The sequence below is a fragment of the Macaca fascicularis genome, chromosome 3 (genome assembly GCF_037993035.2).
Source record: "Macaca fascicularis isolate 582-1 chromosome 3, T2T-MFA8v1.1".
NCBI classification, from domain to species: domain Eukaryota; kingdom Metazoa; phylum Chordata; class Mammalia; order Primates; family Cercopithecidae; genus Macaca; species Macaca fascicularis.
In genome coordinates, this window is record NC_088377.1 from 71,092,928 (window position 1) to 71,108,229 (window position 15,302).

The window sequence follows — 15,302 nt, forward strand, 5'->3', positions numbered from 1 at the left end:
TTAAAAAGCAGCTTATGAACTTGGAGAAAATATTTGCTAACAATATATCTCATAAGGGGTTAATATCAAAATATATAAGAAGCCCACACAACTGAATAGCAAAAAAGAAAGAAAACTCACCAAAATCTAATAACCTGATTTAAAAACAAGCAAAGAACCTGAATAGACATTTATCTTTTTAAAAAGATATAAAAATGAGTAACAATTGCTCAACATCAGTAATCATCAGGAAAATGCAAATCAAAATCCTCACTTTAGATTCTATACTTTATTTCATACAATAAATATGAATGTGTACAGCAGGTACAGTAATCTCCATCCTACAACAGAGGACCCTGAGACTGGTGACTCAGGGATGCATCTGCATGGAGCCGGCCTAGGGTGGGGTGGATGGTGCTGAAGAGGACAGCAGATGATGTAGAACCAGGGGTAGTGACTCACCTGGGACCCCCTCAGCAGAGGAGCCTCAGTCAGTCCCCAAAGCTCAGCAGCACCCTCTGGGGACCTGCTCCCTGCTGGCTTGGTCAGCACCATGGGCAGAAGACAGGTAGGAAGAGGCTGAGTCAGGAAAGACCAGTAGGAGGAGGACAGCCAGGTGCCCCAACCAAGCCAGGGCTGCTGGCTGACAGCACTGAGAACCCCCTGAGGTGAGGGATGGGGTAAAGGGCCAAGCTGGCCACCTGTGGAGCCCTCAGTCACCCTCATTGCCTCTGGTGCCACTCCGGCAGTGCACAGCAACACAATTAGTAAGTGGACAAGCCAGGCATGTGGATGGGTCTGGGGAGTCTTGCTCAGGGTCTCTGACAGGACAAGGGTAAAAGAAGGGCCACTGTGGCTGGAGAGAGGGTCACAGCCTCTGGGTCAGACACCATGGAGAAATGAGGAAAACGGAAGGGTTGGTGGCCGATATGCAGGAGAGGCAGATGGACGTGGGATGGTCAGAGTCCATTAGACAGGATGGGCTCCAGGTGCATCCTCGCTGTACTGGGCACTTCTCAGCATTCCTGGAACTGAGTCTGGCGATATAGTCACTTTTTGGGACACTGCTGTCAGGGCCCAGCCACACACCCCTGGGCAGCACTGTCCCATCTCAGGACTGGACTTTCTCAGCTACCACAGGGGATGCTGCCTGCAGCCCAGGAGAGGCAGCCCCATGGTGCAGCCTGAGCCCCCATGGATCCTCAGCAGCCCCTGCCTGGCCCTGTGTCTGCTTCATTGCTCCGACCCCTCCTGAGTGTCAGCCAGCATGGAGGCCCTGGCTGTCCGTTCTTCCCTATGCAGGCTCCTGTGCTGAGACCTGGGTCAGATGAGGATGGGGCTGGTCTTTCCCTGAGGCCTGCTCAGGAAAGAGGATGGCCCACAGCCTTGTCTAGGTCCTCAGCTCTCCTCATGGCCTTACAGTGAGACAGAGCTGCCCCTGTCTGTGCCCTGCAGGTAGAGGTAAGAGCCTGACCCTGCTGCATGGAAGCTGTTCCATAGATGGGTGACTCGGTGGGGGTTTGGTGAGGCAGAGGCCGTGGCCTGTGGGCATGGGTGCTGGTGAGTGGGAGTGACACACTGTCACTGGGAGAGGCCACAGTTCCTGCTGAATCTCATCCTAAACTCCAGCCCTGCAGGTCTTTTACCACAGCCACCACCGAGAATCACAGTAGTGTCTCAGGAGTCACTGCCCGCTGACCACCAGGGCCCTACCTGGAGGCCAAGACCCAACCAAAGCTCAAGGTGTCTTTGCCCTGGGAAGAGTGTGTCCTGTGGTCATGAGGCCAGGGCACCAGTGCCCACTCATCAGGGGCTGGGTTCTGTCCTATTCTAGCTCCTTCCAGTTAAGTCACATCAGGGCCCCTAAGCACAAGACCCAGCATCCAAGAATCACTCCAGGAAGCCTGGCAGCTCAGCTCCCTCCATCACTTCTTATCTACAGCAAAAACATCAGGGCATCAGATGCACAGATAAATGGCTATGAATGCTTAACTGGAATAAATCTAAGAACAGTAAGAAGGCACAGCGGTGAGTGTCCCCCATGACCGCTCTTCAGAGTTTAGGACAGGTGCCCATTGTTGCTGCCTGGTGTTGCCTGTCTCTCAGAGAAGGGTACATTTTCCTCACCAAAAGGACAACAAGCCTTGTCCCCAGCCCTCCTACCCATCCCTGCAAGGATCACCTTGCTGGGAGGAATCTGATGCCAGGGCCTGGGTCACTTCTAAGCCAGGAACAGGAACACTTTCTGGTCACCCCAAAGGAAGGAATAAATCCAGATCAGAGTTCACAACCTGAGCTCTTGCTCACTCTTTATTCATGGGAAGGGAGGCCCAGTCCTAGGCAGACTGAACCTCTCCTAAGGAACCGTGGAGACAAAAGCTGGAAACTTCCAGAATCCTTAGGTTCAGATCCCCCTTGGAGTCACCCTGAGGACTGTCTCACCAGAGCATTCTTCTGTCCACAGATGTCTCATTGGGTCTACAAAGGAATCCTCACAGAGGTCTGGGGCCCAGGATGGTCACCCCTACTGAATGTCAAGAAGGCGAAGGCCAAGAACCCAGGGAAACTCCAGCTCTGGTCCTTCCAGTCCCAGCCAGAGCAGGATGTATACGCCAGACCATGTCAGAAGCCCAGTTACCCATATGGAGGGAAAGTCAACCCCAAGGGGGCGGAAGGGGTCAGTCACACATCCTGGGCAGACAGTGGTGTGGGCAACACAGGTGAGCTGCGCGCTGCTGACTTTGCCTGACTTTGGAAATGAAGAGAAGTTTCTGCAGAAAAAGCCTCCTTTCCTTCCAGAACCGCTACTTCATGACAGCAGTTTTGACAGTGAGTCTTGGTCTGTTCTGAGGCCTGGCCCTGCTCTGTAGAAAATGGAGCAGGCCAAGATGTCCTCAGTGAACGTGCACCAGAATGACCTAGATATGAGCCACACCTTCATAAGCCACACCATGTTCAGAGAGCGCTGCAGCATCAAGTACGGCATGTGGGGTGTGGAGGGTCCCAGGGCAGGTGGGCAATCCGAAGGGATAGGGCATCTGAGGGGCAATGGGGAGGTCTCAGGACACGGGTAGGGCATCAGAGAAGAGGGTGACAGCCCAGCCTACTGCCTGGAGTTCTGACCTTGGGAAGGATCTGCAGAGGGGCCTGGAATAGTGAGGTTTTCAGGGCAGTCCAGGGTGCTCTGAACACCTCTGCTCCTTCTGTGCAGACAAGCAGATGTTGTGTACCCAGATTGCCATCTTAAAATGGCTACTACAGTGCTTGATTGATGGGACCAGTGTGCACAGGAGACCCCAGGCCAGGGACCCTGCTGCCTACAGGGCCTGGCTTCCCCAGCTGAGGGGTCTGGCTCCTCCAGAAGGACCCAGCTCCCTTCCTCTGCGCAGGAGGCAGAGGCAGGTCCCTGCAGGGCACACAAGCCATGTCCTGCCTGAGAGGAGGCATCACATGACTGGGGCTGGGACTCAGGGCCAGCATCCTGGGCAGACTGGGCCAAGACTCATCTTGGGAGAGTACTTGGGGAGTCCCCTCTTTCAGGGGCCACATTTGATGGAGATGAGACCACCCCTATAAGAAGCTGCAAGACCTTATCTGATCCAGCCTCCTGTGGGAGGTCTCATCCCATGCATAGGGGGGCCCCAGCACCACAGACTGAGGACCTAGTAGGCCCTGCTCAGGCCACCAGCCTTCCACCTTGAAGGACCAGGTCCTCCCATGCCTGCTGTCCCCATAAATTCCTACTTCAAGCTCATCACAAGCTTATCCTGAGGCTCTGGTACATCTGCCTTCTGCAGGGCAAGCACATGCTCACAGCCAGGGCATATGTGGCATTGAAAGTGCACAGAACCCTGTCCCCATGTGCCTGAGGGTGCTGGGGGAGCACACAAGCACATCAAACCTGGCCCAAGGGCAGTGCCCACACTGCCCACAGGACCCTCTGCTTTAGCCCTGAGGGAGGGCCAAACCAATTCAACTCTGGTGGGTTGGAGAGGGCACCATGAGTCCTCCTGGAAACTGAACCCACCCCTGACACAACTCAGATGAAAGGCAGGGGTGTGGCAAACACTTCCCTGCCTGGACCTTCCTGTATCCATTGCCTCCTGTGCAGAACTGGACCCCAGGGGTGTCCAGAAATGACCCAGCACTGCCCAGTGCGAGGTGCCTAGGGCAGAAACAGGGTGAAGGCACAGACCCCTCCCAGGAGATCCCTCCTGGCCTGACGCCCAGCCCCAAACCTAGACCCTCTCCTGAAGCTCTCCTATTTGTCCTGTGGGAGCTTTCCCAAGACACACTGTCCCAGACCTGGGATCTGGATGATGATGTGGTTCTCAGGCACTTGAGGGCCTCTATGGCTGAGCTCAGAAGGATGCACTGCGACCTGCCCTCCAGGTGGTCTCCAGCACCAGGTCCCCTCCTGAGTCACCATCTAAGACAGTAAATAGTGGGGAGTGCTCCATCCCTGCTCCCCAGGCCTTCCTTCTCCTCCTCCTCTTCCTTCTCTAAGAATTTTCTAAAAACAAGCCAGCTGGGCCCCAGGGCAGGCATTGGACTCACCTCAGTAACAGGGCAGGGGATGAGGGCAAGACCCCTCCAAGCCCCCACCACACCCTTCCCCTCCTGCCATAGAAGAACCCTGGAGGGTCCTGGAGGGTTCGGTCCCATCTGTGCCAGCCCACACCCATAGCTGCGAGCACCAACAGGGCCAGAGAGCAACAGGGGTCCCCACTCACGAGTTCCCATACCCCAGGCAGCATACATCCCTCACTGTGGGATCAGCATTCTGTAGGTGTTTCCTCAGTGTCAGACCAGGTGGGTTACCAGAGACCCCAGGACTCCAAAAACCCAAACTGTACAAGGGTCAGATGGGCTTGGGGGAGAAGTGGATCAAGTTTGCTTTCCATTCAGATAAACATATAAAGATCCCTAGGAAGGCCCTGGTCCTGGAGCGAGTGTCTCTGGCACCCAGACCTCTGCGGGCATCCTTCAGCATGGAGACCCTTCCCAAGGAGGAGGGGCTTGCCCTCCCTGGCCTGCCAGCCCAGCTCCAGAAGCCCAGAAGCTGACCGAGGCCAAGACCCAGCAGCATGAGAATTCCGTAGAGCCCAGGACAGCAGGTCACTCTCTGGTGGTGTAGTGGCTCAAGATGTGGCAAGTCTGTTCCTATCTCAGGATAGACCATGGGATTTTTGGTGAGTTCTGTGTTGAAATTCTCTCCCAAACTCCCCATGGACCTAGACATCCAGGGCTCATGGTGTCCACAGTGCAGCTTTGAGCAGGCATGTCAAACCCTTGTTCTTTCATCTTCCCTGGACACCCCCAGGACCATAGGACAGACCCTGGCCTTGAACCCCATCAGGGCCCCCACAACCAGGCCTTGCCCAGCCCACCGAAAGCCCAGTAGTAGGACCACAGACACTCCCCTTGCATTGTGGCACCTGGACCTGACCTTTCTCAGGGGCCATTGAGCAGCACAGCCTTAAAGGAGCCAAGACAGCACCCAGACAACCCCAGACAGCTCCTCAGCTGGGTGAAATCAGTGGGGAAGCTGGACTCAGAGGCTGCTGGAGGGCAGAAGGATTGTGGCATCTGCAGAGCCCTAGCCAGCCAGCACCTATCACATGTCCCCATGCCTGCCCACTTGTGTGACAGAGCCTCCCTCACAGGGCAAATATCCCAGACCTACAGATGCCCAGCCCAGCCCAAGCCCTGGGAGAAAAGGGACCCAGGAGAACCATAGGTGCCCCAGAAATAGCCAAGATAACAAAACAGGGGACTGAGCTTCCTGGGGCACTGGCCAAAATTAGAATTTGGCCCAAGGAAGGGCAAGCCCCTTAAAGTAGTGTGTGGGTAGGCAAGCCCCCCAGCCAAGGCAGGAAATGCCTGGGAGGGCCAAGGCAGTGACGTTACCAGGCTCAAAAAGCAACCATCCACATCACCGAGGGTGGGATAGGAGCAGGTGGACCAGCCTCCAACCTCTTCAACTCAAGGAAGCAGTGACGGTTGGGCTCGCACATCCTGAGTGGCCACCATCTGACCATCAGTGGGGCAGAGGCCAGAGACCATCGATCAGATGGTCCTGGTGCCCTGCTTCTACCACACAAGAATGCCTTCAAGTCACACGATCAAGAAGCAGGGCAAGAATGGCCCGGGTCCGTGGGTCTGCTCTCCTCAGCAGGTGCCAAGGATAGAAAAAGTCAGAAAAGTTATCTGTGGCCAGAGAAAGGTAATCTCACTCCTTGGAAGGAGGCTCCAAGGTGGGGACCAGAGCTGCAGGGGGACGAGGAGCTCCTGGCAGCACTGAAATAGGCTCTGGCAGGATCCCAGAGTCTACGGTTCCATCCTTCTCTTTTTCCTTTTCTTTGAGAGCTTGGAATCTTCTTCCATTTGATGGTAAGTCTGCAGTCAAGGACAATGAATTTACAGAAGGACTTCTCAGTGGCCATTTCCGCAGCCTGCCCTGTGGAAAGCTGATGAGAGCACGCTGTTGTCTCTGCAAAACAGTGACCGTCCAGATCTCACCAACAGGTAGATTAATTTTTAAATCTGTCTCAGTAATGGTATCCCCCACACCATCAACATAGAGTGGGGGCAGACTTCTCCGCCAGTGGGTCTGGATGACGCATGGTTGAAGCCTGCTCTAGAAGCTTATCTGCTACAGGGTCATTGTTTTCACAAATCAATCTTTCATATTCTGATCAGCAAGGGGTCATCTGGATCTGCAGGCTCCTCATGTCTGTGCGGACACTCCTCTCCTCTCTCACCCTCTCCTTTCACCCACAAAGAGCAAATGTGGGGCTTATTCCTTAGGTAGTAGAGTGTGAGCCAGTTTGAGCAGCATGTCACGGGTGGATGCAGCTTTCCCCAGTGCAACAGCTGGTCGTGTTCTATCAGGGTTAGAAATCCCTCTCTCTATATCCGCAGTCACCTTTTAAAGACAGTTCTGCATCATGAACCTGGATGGGCAGTCATACTCCAGGTGTGAGAGGCAGGTCTGAGGGAATTTCCCACAGGCTTAGCACTCTCCAGTCTTCTTGGAATACATGTGCACCACAGACCCCCAGCCAGACACTGAATGGCCTGGCACAAATTTTGCACTTTTTCTCACAGTTTTCTTTGGTCATTTAGATACACAGGTTTTCTCCGGGACATGTGTGACACAGAGGAGAGAAGCATCCTCCCAGGTTTATCTGTTTTAGGTGCTGGAGCCCAGAGAGGTCTCCTCTTGAGACGGTCAGCAGGCAGCAGTAGCTTTTCAGGTGGGAGAGAGGACCCCCATAATCCCACCAGCTTCAGCTCTTCTTTCTGGCTACTCTTGAGACCCTGGGCAATGGCCTTTGACCATGTGTGATTCATCTTTCTTGACTCAAGGTGAACCTCACTTCCAAGGAATCTCCATTCTTGGAGGAAACTCTTGGCTTCCTAGTATCTCCAAGAACTGGCCTGGAAGAGACAGAGAAATGTGGATGCATCTTGAAATACAATGTAAACTTGGTGCTTTTCAAAGACCCTCCCTCTACACTGACAGGGCTTAAGGAGACCTTGTGTCTGCTTCCAAGAGATGACAAAACCTTAAGTGAGAAGGTCAAGAACCAGGATCACTGGAAAAAGAAATGTCCAGTCTCTAAACTCATAGACATGTTGTGGAACATCGGTGTGTCTGGATGTTTATTGTGTCCAATGATGGATAAAGACTCAAAAACTCACCAGCTGTGGTGGCTCACACCCTTAATCCCAGCAATTTGGGAGGCCAAAGCAGGTGGATCACCTGAGGTCAGGAGTTCGAGACCAGCCTGGCCAACATGGTGAAACCCCGTCTCTACTAAAAATACAAAACTTAGCAGGACACCATGGTGTGAGCCTGTAAACCCAGCTACTTGAGAGGCTGGGGCAAGAAAGTCATTTGAACCTGGGAGGCAGAGGTTGCAGTGAGCTGAGATCGTCCCACTGCACTCCGGCCTGGGCAACAGAGACACTGTCTTAAAAAAAAAAAAACCTAACAAACAAAAATAAAATGTGAAAGCAAAACGATTTTGGCTAAGTACTCCTGGCCTGGAAGGGCTCTTTGTTTTACATGCAATGCAGGTGATCTGTCCTGAAAAGAGGCCTCCTGGTCACAAAGTCTTACTTGGAAAAAGCTCCAAGTACGCAGAGCCACAAGCCTATCAGCCATGGAGCTGCCTCTGCTGCCCAGGACGGAAACATGGAAACTCAGGGTAAAGGTGATTGAGGCTAGAACAAAAAGATTAGGGGAAAAAAAAGAAAACTAATTTGAAAAAATAGAAGAAAAATATTCTAACATGAAGTAATTTTTTATTAAAGCCTTGTCTCTGAATAAGTTAAATATGGCATATCACAGTATTGTACATAATAATCTAAAATTTTAGCTATTGGCCAAGCACAGTGGCTCATGCCTGTAATTCCAGTGCTTTGGGAGGCCAAGGTGGGAGAATTTTGTGAACCTAGGAATTGGAACTAGCCTGGGCCACAGAGTGAGACCATGTCTCTGACAAACAATAAAACATTAGCTGGGCATGGTGGCATGGCCTGTAAAACAATAAATAAAAATGAAATTCTAACTACCACAAACTAAGCTACAATATTTGTGTCATCATACAGTAATAGACAATGTTATTTCAGTCCAAAAGAAATAATCAAGAATTGATTTCAAAATACATTCAGAGCTTTGCCTTCTCTGTATGGTGGAAGAGCAAGAAACAGACTCCCTCTGGCACCAAACACACAGGAAGCCAGACCAACTACATGAACCAGATGTTGCCAGACACTAGAAGCATCTGCAAGGAGCACAGGACAGTGGTCTAGAGGCTGAAAATGAGGGGACCACATTGCTGCCCCAGCTTAGAGCCTGCAGTGGCTCCTGGCAGTGCAGGGCAGAAGGATATAGGCAGCTCATGAAAGTCCCCACGTTAAAGAGACAAAGTTGAGAATGTGAGGAGAGAAAAACACAGGACTGAGTACCAGAAATTAGGGAGGAGTGTCTGAAATAGGGGTAAGATTGGAGAGTAGAAGATGGGGGCTCATTAAACCATTGGCAGGTATATGGGTAAATACCAATCAAGATAAATAATATTACCCACTACAAAAGAGAAAAGGCACCCGACACTTGCCTAGGCTATAGTGCAGTGGCACGATCTCGGCTCACTGCAACTTCCGCCTCCTGGGTTCAAGTGATTCTCCTGCCTCAGCCTCCTGAGTAGCTTGGATTATACGCACATGCCACCATGCCTGGCTAATTTTTGTATTTTCAGTAGAGACGGGGTTTCACCATGTCAGTCAGGCTGGTCTCGAACTCCTGACCTCGTGATCCGCCTGCCTCGGCCTCCCAAAGTGCTGGTGTGAGCCACCGTGTCCGGCCCACACTACATTTTTTTTCAGAACATTTTCACAAGAAAGCTTGTCATTATGAGTATAATATTGTCTAAAAGTAGCAGAGGAGGGAACATTTCCCAATATGTTTTAGGAAGCTAGTATACCAGTATACTCTCCAATAGAATCGGAGAAATGCAGTACCAAAAAAAAAAAAAAAAAAAAAAAAAAACCCTGTAAAACAGTATGCCTCATGAAACTCGATGTGCAAATCCCCAACAAAACATTATTCAAGAGAACCACATGCTTCACCCCTGGGTGAATTTCTTCTAGGAATCATAAAGACTGGGGAAAATCAAAGGAAATCTTTTGTTAAGAATCAAAGTTGTAGAGTCCCGTCTTGAGTTGATTACTTTGAATTTTTCATCCCCAAATACATACAGGACCTGGTCTAATTCTATGATCTTTGCCACATGCAGCCAGATGCTGAAGAGAAATAGATACAACAGCAATATGGGAGTTATCCTCTCTAAAGCTCAACTGAAAAAACCCGGAGTCGGAAGTTTCACAAACAAAAAAACAATATACTTATCCTGAATGAGGGAAGGAGAAATAATTCAAACATTTAAATTTAAATTGCTATGAGAATACTGACTTGTTAGAAACTGAAGGAGCGAGTAATGCTTCTAAATTCCACGCTTTTCCATCAGAATACGGAGATAGACAACCTCGAAGTGCAGTTTCTTCACAATTGTCTTATCCAGTCATAATATTAATTTCCTTATAAATCAAATCATAAAGTAAACTCATGATATATTCTATGACTAAAAGAAGGCAAGATAAACTGAATGGTTAGTGTTTGGATGAGGGAGAAGGGCCCAAAATGGAGGAAGCTGAACAAGATGGCACAGTCCCGATTGCTTCTGGGTTCTTCATCACCAACTTTCCTGCGCCAGGGAAAGTGCAGGACAACCGAGCATGCGCCAGGTGACTTCAATCCGAAGAAATCGAAACTTACCCCGCCACGCCTACAGAGATGCCCCTATCACGCCCTTATCCCCGCCCACTGCCCTCCCCCTTCCAGTACCAATGCATAAAAGTCCGCCATGGGCAGAGGCCCGCGGGGACTTCCCTGGCCCCATACCATGAGGACCGGAGAACCTCGCCCAAGAGTATGTGCATATTTGCAATAAAAGGCTGCCACTTTCTTATGTACTTTGACCTCATGTTTAATTATTTAGCTCTCCTAAATTAAATTAAGACAGTTTGTTGTCAGTGTAGTAAATTATGTCTAAGAATCTTATCACTGCATTTTTTAATAATGATGGAATTAGAAATAATCTAAGTTTCTATCAAAGAATAAAAAGTGAAACAAATCTTGTACACCCATTCTTTGGAATACATTTAAGACATTAAAAATAGAATCTTGTGCATTGATATGGAATAATGTAAATGATATATTGCTTGGTAAATAGCAAAATAAAAAACATATATACTATGATACAATTTGTGCTCAAAAACTGTACATGTATTTACCTTCTTTTTTTCTTTTTTTTTTCTTTTTTTTTTTTTTTTTGAGGCAGGGTCTCACTCTGTTGCCCAGACAGGAGTGCACTGGCATGATCACAGCTCACTGCAGCCTCAACCTCCTGAGCTCAAGGGATCCTCCCCACCCGCCTCCCAAAGTGTTGGGATTATAGACACGAGCCACCACACCTGGCCAAATTTATGTGTATTTATAAATTTATAGAAAACATCCAGAAGAATAAACACCAAGCAATAATGATTCCTTCTAAGAAGAGAGTGAGTTTGGAACAAAGAGGAAGACATGGGAGACTTCTGCTACATAGAGATCTCTATGATCTGCTGTTATTCAAACAACATGCATTTCTTTTATAACTAGAAAAAGAAAAAAATATACACATTGTTACCATTTGGTAGGAGTGCAATAGTTTTGTTTTCATCAGTATTTGAATTACATGTTAGTGCACAGCACAAACCTGGAAGAGAAAGCCCAGAGGAATAATTAGAACAAAAAAATCACACCTCAAAAAGTGAGTGGGTGTTATCTTTACATAACAACAAGTGTTCCAGGTAAGTGGTGGTCGGGATCTACCACTATTCCAGCTCCCTCAAATCACCTAAGCCCTGCCAAGGGGAAGGTGGAGGACAGGCAAGGCCAAGTGCCACCAAGTGCTCTCTCCATCCAAAGCCCTGTTTCTGCAAGTTTCCTGTCATTAAGAAGAAAATGGAGTCCAAATGGGATGTGGACCCCTTCAGGACGCTGGCAGGGAAACACAAAGAATATACCACAGTCATAGCTTAGAGGAAGACCTAGTTTGAGACTTGAAATTCATCAAAAGCTTGTGTGAAGTAAATATAGCTACTCTACCTCTCCAAGTGTCAGTTTCCTCACCTATAAAATGGGAACTACATGTCAACTTCATCAAATTGTTGCCAGAGTTAAATTCACAAAGATATTTAAAAGTGACTGTTACTGCAAGGGTCCACATTATTTAAAACAAAACAAAACAAAACAAAAAAACAATAAAAAACAGTAACAGACTTCAAAATACACAAAAGGAATAAGATGATCAGCTTTCAAAGCAACCTGAGGTGCATGAGAATGAGATCTATCCCCAACTAGAACTCTTCACAGCTCCACTGAAGAGGACACACATGGGGCCACAAGAAGCTAAGTGCATGGCCAGTATAGAGTGACTGGTGAAGTGAGGATGGAATCCCTAAAGACCCTCTGAAATGCAGTTACACAACAGGCTCCCAGGAAACACTGGAACAAACAGGGCAGCTGAGCAGATACTACCAGGAATGAGTTGAGCAGAGAAGGGCCAGAGCCACAAATCTCAGCAGAATACACCAAACTGCAAGGAGCTCCTGGCTCTGTGAACAGCAGCTGTGGCTGCATCAGGACCAATCTTGTGAGGCAGCTGCTGGGGACAGCTGAGATCACCTGTTTTTGCAGCCACACACCCAACAGCAGTGCCTCTTGAACACAGATCACAAAACCCTCTCCATTCATCTTTAAGGTGACAGATGACGGATGCCCTCACATTACAACAGCCCCACCAACACTTGCGGACAAGTGTATTTAGAAACTCCCACCTAAAGAGGGAATAGTCAGGCATAAAATGAGAATATTGAGGGATGGGGGAGGAACGCAGGTACTTGATCCCACAGACTCTACTGAAAACAAGGGAATAGAATGTTATGCTGTGGTCTACCTATACTTCATCTCACCACATCCATAGATGCTGTATGGTTCTTCTTTCCCTATTTAAAAAGGTGCTGATGAGCCCAAGTGTAATTGATCCTGAAGGAGAAAATTCTTTACAAAGTACAGTTACAGTGTCTAATATCCATTACCAGGGTTTTTAGGTTTTTTTTTTTTTTTTAATAGTAACCCACATTCAGGAATCACAAATGAAGCCTGTTGTAATGTGTGATATGAGCAAGGTCTTATTTTCATGTAAAAAACCATGGTTTTTACAGATTAAACATAAAAGCATAAAAGCTGGTGCCGTTCCAGAATCAAAACTGTCCCTGAGGACATATGGAAATAAGGGACATCAATGATTAGGAAGCTACACAAAACTAGAAGTGCTCCCAGAAGTTTCCATTGTCTAGACAGAAAAATTAAACAGATCAGCCTGAGAGAGTAAAGGTACCTCCGTGAATGCCCGGGGTGATGAACATTCCATTCAAAGCAAAGCTGTGAAGCCTGAGGAGTTTCAAAGATGCCCCAAGTGCTCCACACCTTGGGCTTCCACAAAGCTGGAGCACCACGTGTTCCTGAGGATCAGGTTGCCATCTGCGTCTTTGAGACACTGCCCAGTCAGGCCTCAGTTGAGATTAGGCCATTGATGTCACGTGTAAAATGCCTAAACCATTTTCATCTTTAGGTAGCTATTTGGCGAACTTTCCACCAAATGGGTTGGCGGAAAATGGCGCACCAAAGACACGCCTGGGAAGTGAGATTTTCTCCTCTGCTCTTAGCATCTCCTGGGTAAACCAATAATGACACTCCCTGCCGCCTCAACATCCATATCTGCGAAAAAGGCGCTGGTGAGGGTGACATTTTCACGAAGCCACAGTCCATGTCACCGCCTGCAAAGCTCTGAACTTGTGTACAGGCTGGCCAGGCGGCGGATTTCTCGCCATAGCGGCTGCACTGCGCTCTGGCTAGAGAGAAAAGAGGGTAGAGGCACAATGGACAGCGCCTGGACCTCAGGCCAGTTCCTACAGCAGCTTAGGAAAGCAGGCGGCTCCCTGGGCTGGAGGAGGCGCGATGCCCAGGAAAGACCCCTGGTGCAGGTGGGAGAGGGAACCCAGCCTAGCAGCCGGAAGTGGGGTGAGGACCACATCCGTCCGAGTTGGACAAGGGCAGGTGCACTTCGCGGCATCACGCCCTCCTCACTGCCCAGCCTGGACCTCCCCCTCCTGTCCCTCTCCGGACTCACTTCCCATGGCAAAGAGGTGCCCGCGATCAGTAGCCAGCATCGGTGTGGAAGCGGCGAGGTTCACACTGCCTTGCCCAACCCTCTTGGGTTGCCCGCCTCCTCGCATGTCGCCTGCTGAGATTCTAGTCCAGCCGTCTTGCCACCAAGGGGCAGGGAACCGTTAAGAGACACCGTTTCCAGCCTGCCTGGCCAGGAGCGCAGTGCCCTGCTCCTCCCACGAGAACTGCGCCCCGCCCCCGAGCCCGGGGAAGACTGGGATTGTAGTCCCGAAGCGCTTGAAACAACGGGTAGGAGCGGTGAAGAGACTACAGCTCCCAGAATGCACAGCGAGGCCGGCACAGCCCGGCTTCCCCCTTCAGTACTGCGTGCCACCCCCTGTTCTTGCTGACTGGGATTGTAACTCGGTCGCCCTGCTATTAAAAAACTGGAAGCTAATCAAAGATGACAACTCCCAGTATGCCAGGCGTAGCTCCCACCCTCGAATCCACACCTCCCCGAGTCCAGAGCAGTTCTGCCATGCTAAGGGGAGCCTGGCTGTTTCCACACCTCTCCTGCCTGCCAGGAGACAGCGGGACCAGGGCTGCTGGTCTTACCGTGTAATTATGTCACTAACTCTCCCTTAGATGCTGCCTTCATGGTTCGTCATTGCCAGAAGTTTGATTTCTCACGGAGCAGCAGGGGACCAGGAGCGGCTCACAAACCTGTCAGGGTTGCCATAGTAAGGCTCCTCTTCCTGGAGCGGTACTCGCTCCGCCCCTTCCCTCGCCCCTGCCCCTTCTCCTCGCCCGGCTCCTTCTCTTGGGGGCAGCCTCTCCCCTTTGGCACCGCCCCTCCTCCTCGCCCCACCCCTGACACGCCCCTTCGGACATGCGCAATGTAGTCCCTGCGTAGGACTGGAACTAATGGCCAAGTGTCTGACAGTTCTCCGACTTCTTGGCATCCCACGCGGGAAGTTCCCTGGTGAGTGTCCGAAACTGTCAGTTGACTGCCAGAAATAGATATACGCGGTCTCTGATAACCTGGCACTTGCCTTTTCAAAGCCACCATTTCCTCTAGGCTGTCACAAATCCTCCTCTGCACTCCCAGGAGTGCCCCTTGGACCCGGGGCTGGCTGCAAGGCCCACACCTGGGTCAGGCCTCTCATAGGGACGCTCCTGCCACTCTAATAAGGAGTAGAAAACGTCACAGTGAAAGGCCTGACCCTGCTGCATCCAGTCAGGAAACAGCCACAGGGAAGGGAGCCCCTAAGACACTTGGGAACCACATCCGCCACTTCTCTGCCCCCGACCCAGACTGGTCCCAGGCCTTGGGGTCCTAAAGTGCACCTCCCGGTGGTAATTAACGCAGGTGCAGAACCAGAGAGCCCCTTGGTCACTCCCAACACATGAGGGAAATTTGTGTGGTGAAGTCATGAACAGTGTCTGCATTGCTGCTGTGAATAGGGCTTTCTTGGAAACAATTTTAATTTCCCTTTTTAAATATCCCTTTGGAGCCACATTTAATAAGTTGCTGGTGGAA

At 50.2% G+C, this 15,302-nt stretch overlaps 1 long non-coding RNA gene across 1 annotated transcript; it reads right to left on the reverse strand.

The window, feature by feature from the left end:
- Nucleotides 1-6,328: 6,328 nt before the first annotated feature.
- On the reverse strand, nt 6,329-14,554 carry LOC141410000 (uncharacterized). The gene is made up of 2 exons (XR_012433191.1): nt 14,378-14,554; nt 6,329-7,422 (listed from the first exon to the last, which is right to left on the reverse strand). It is a non-coding gene; the product is annotated as an uncharacterized lncRNA (long non-coding RNA).
- Between the last annotated feature and the right edge of the window lie 748 nt (nt 14,555-15,302).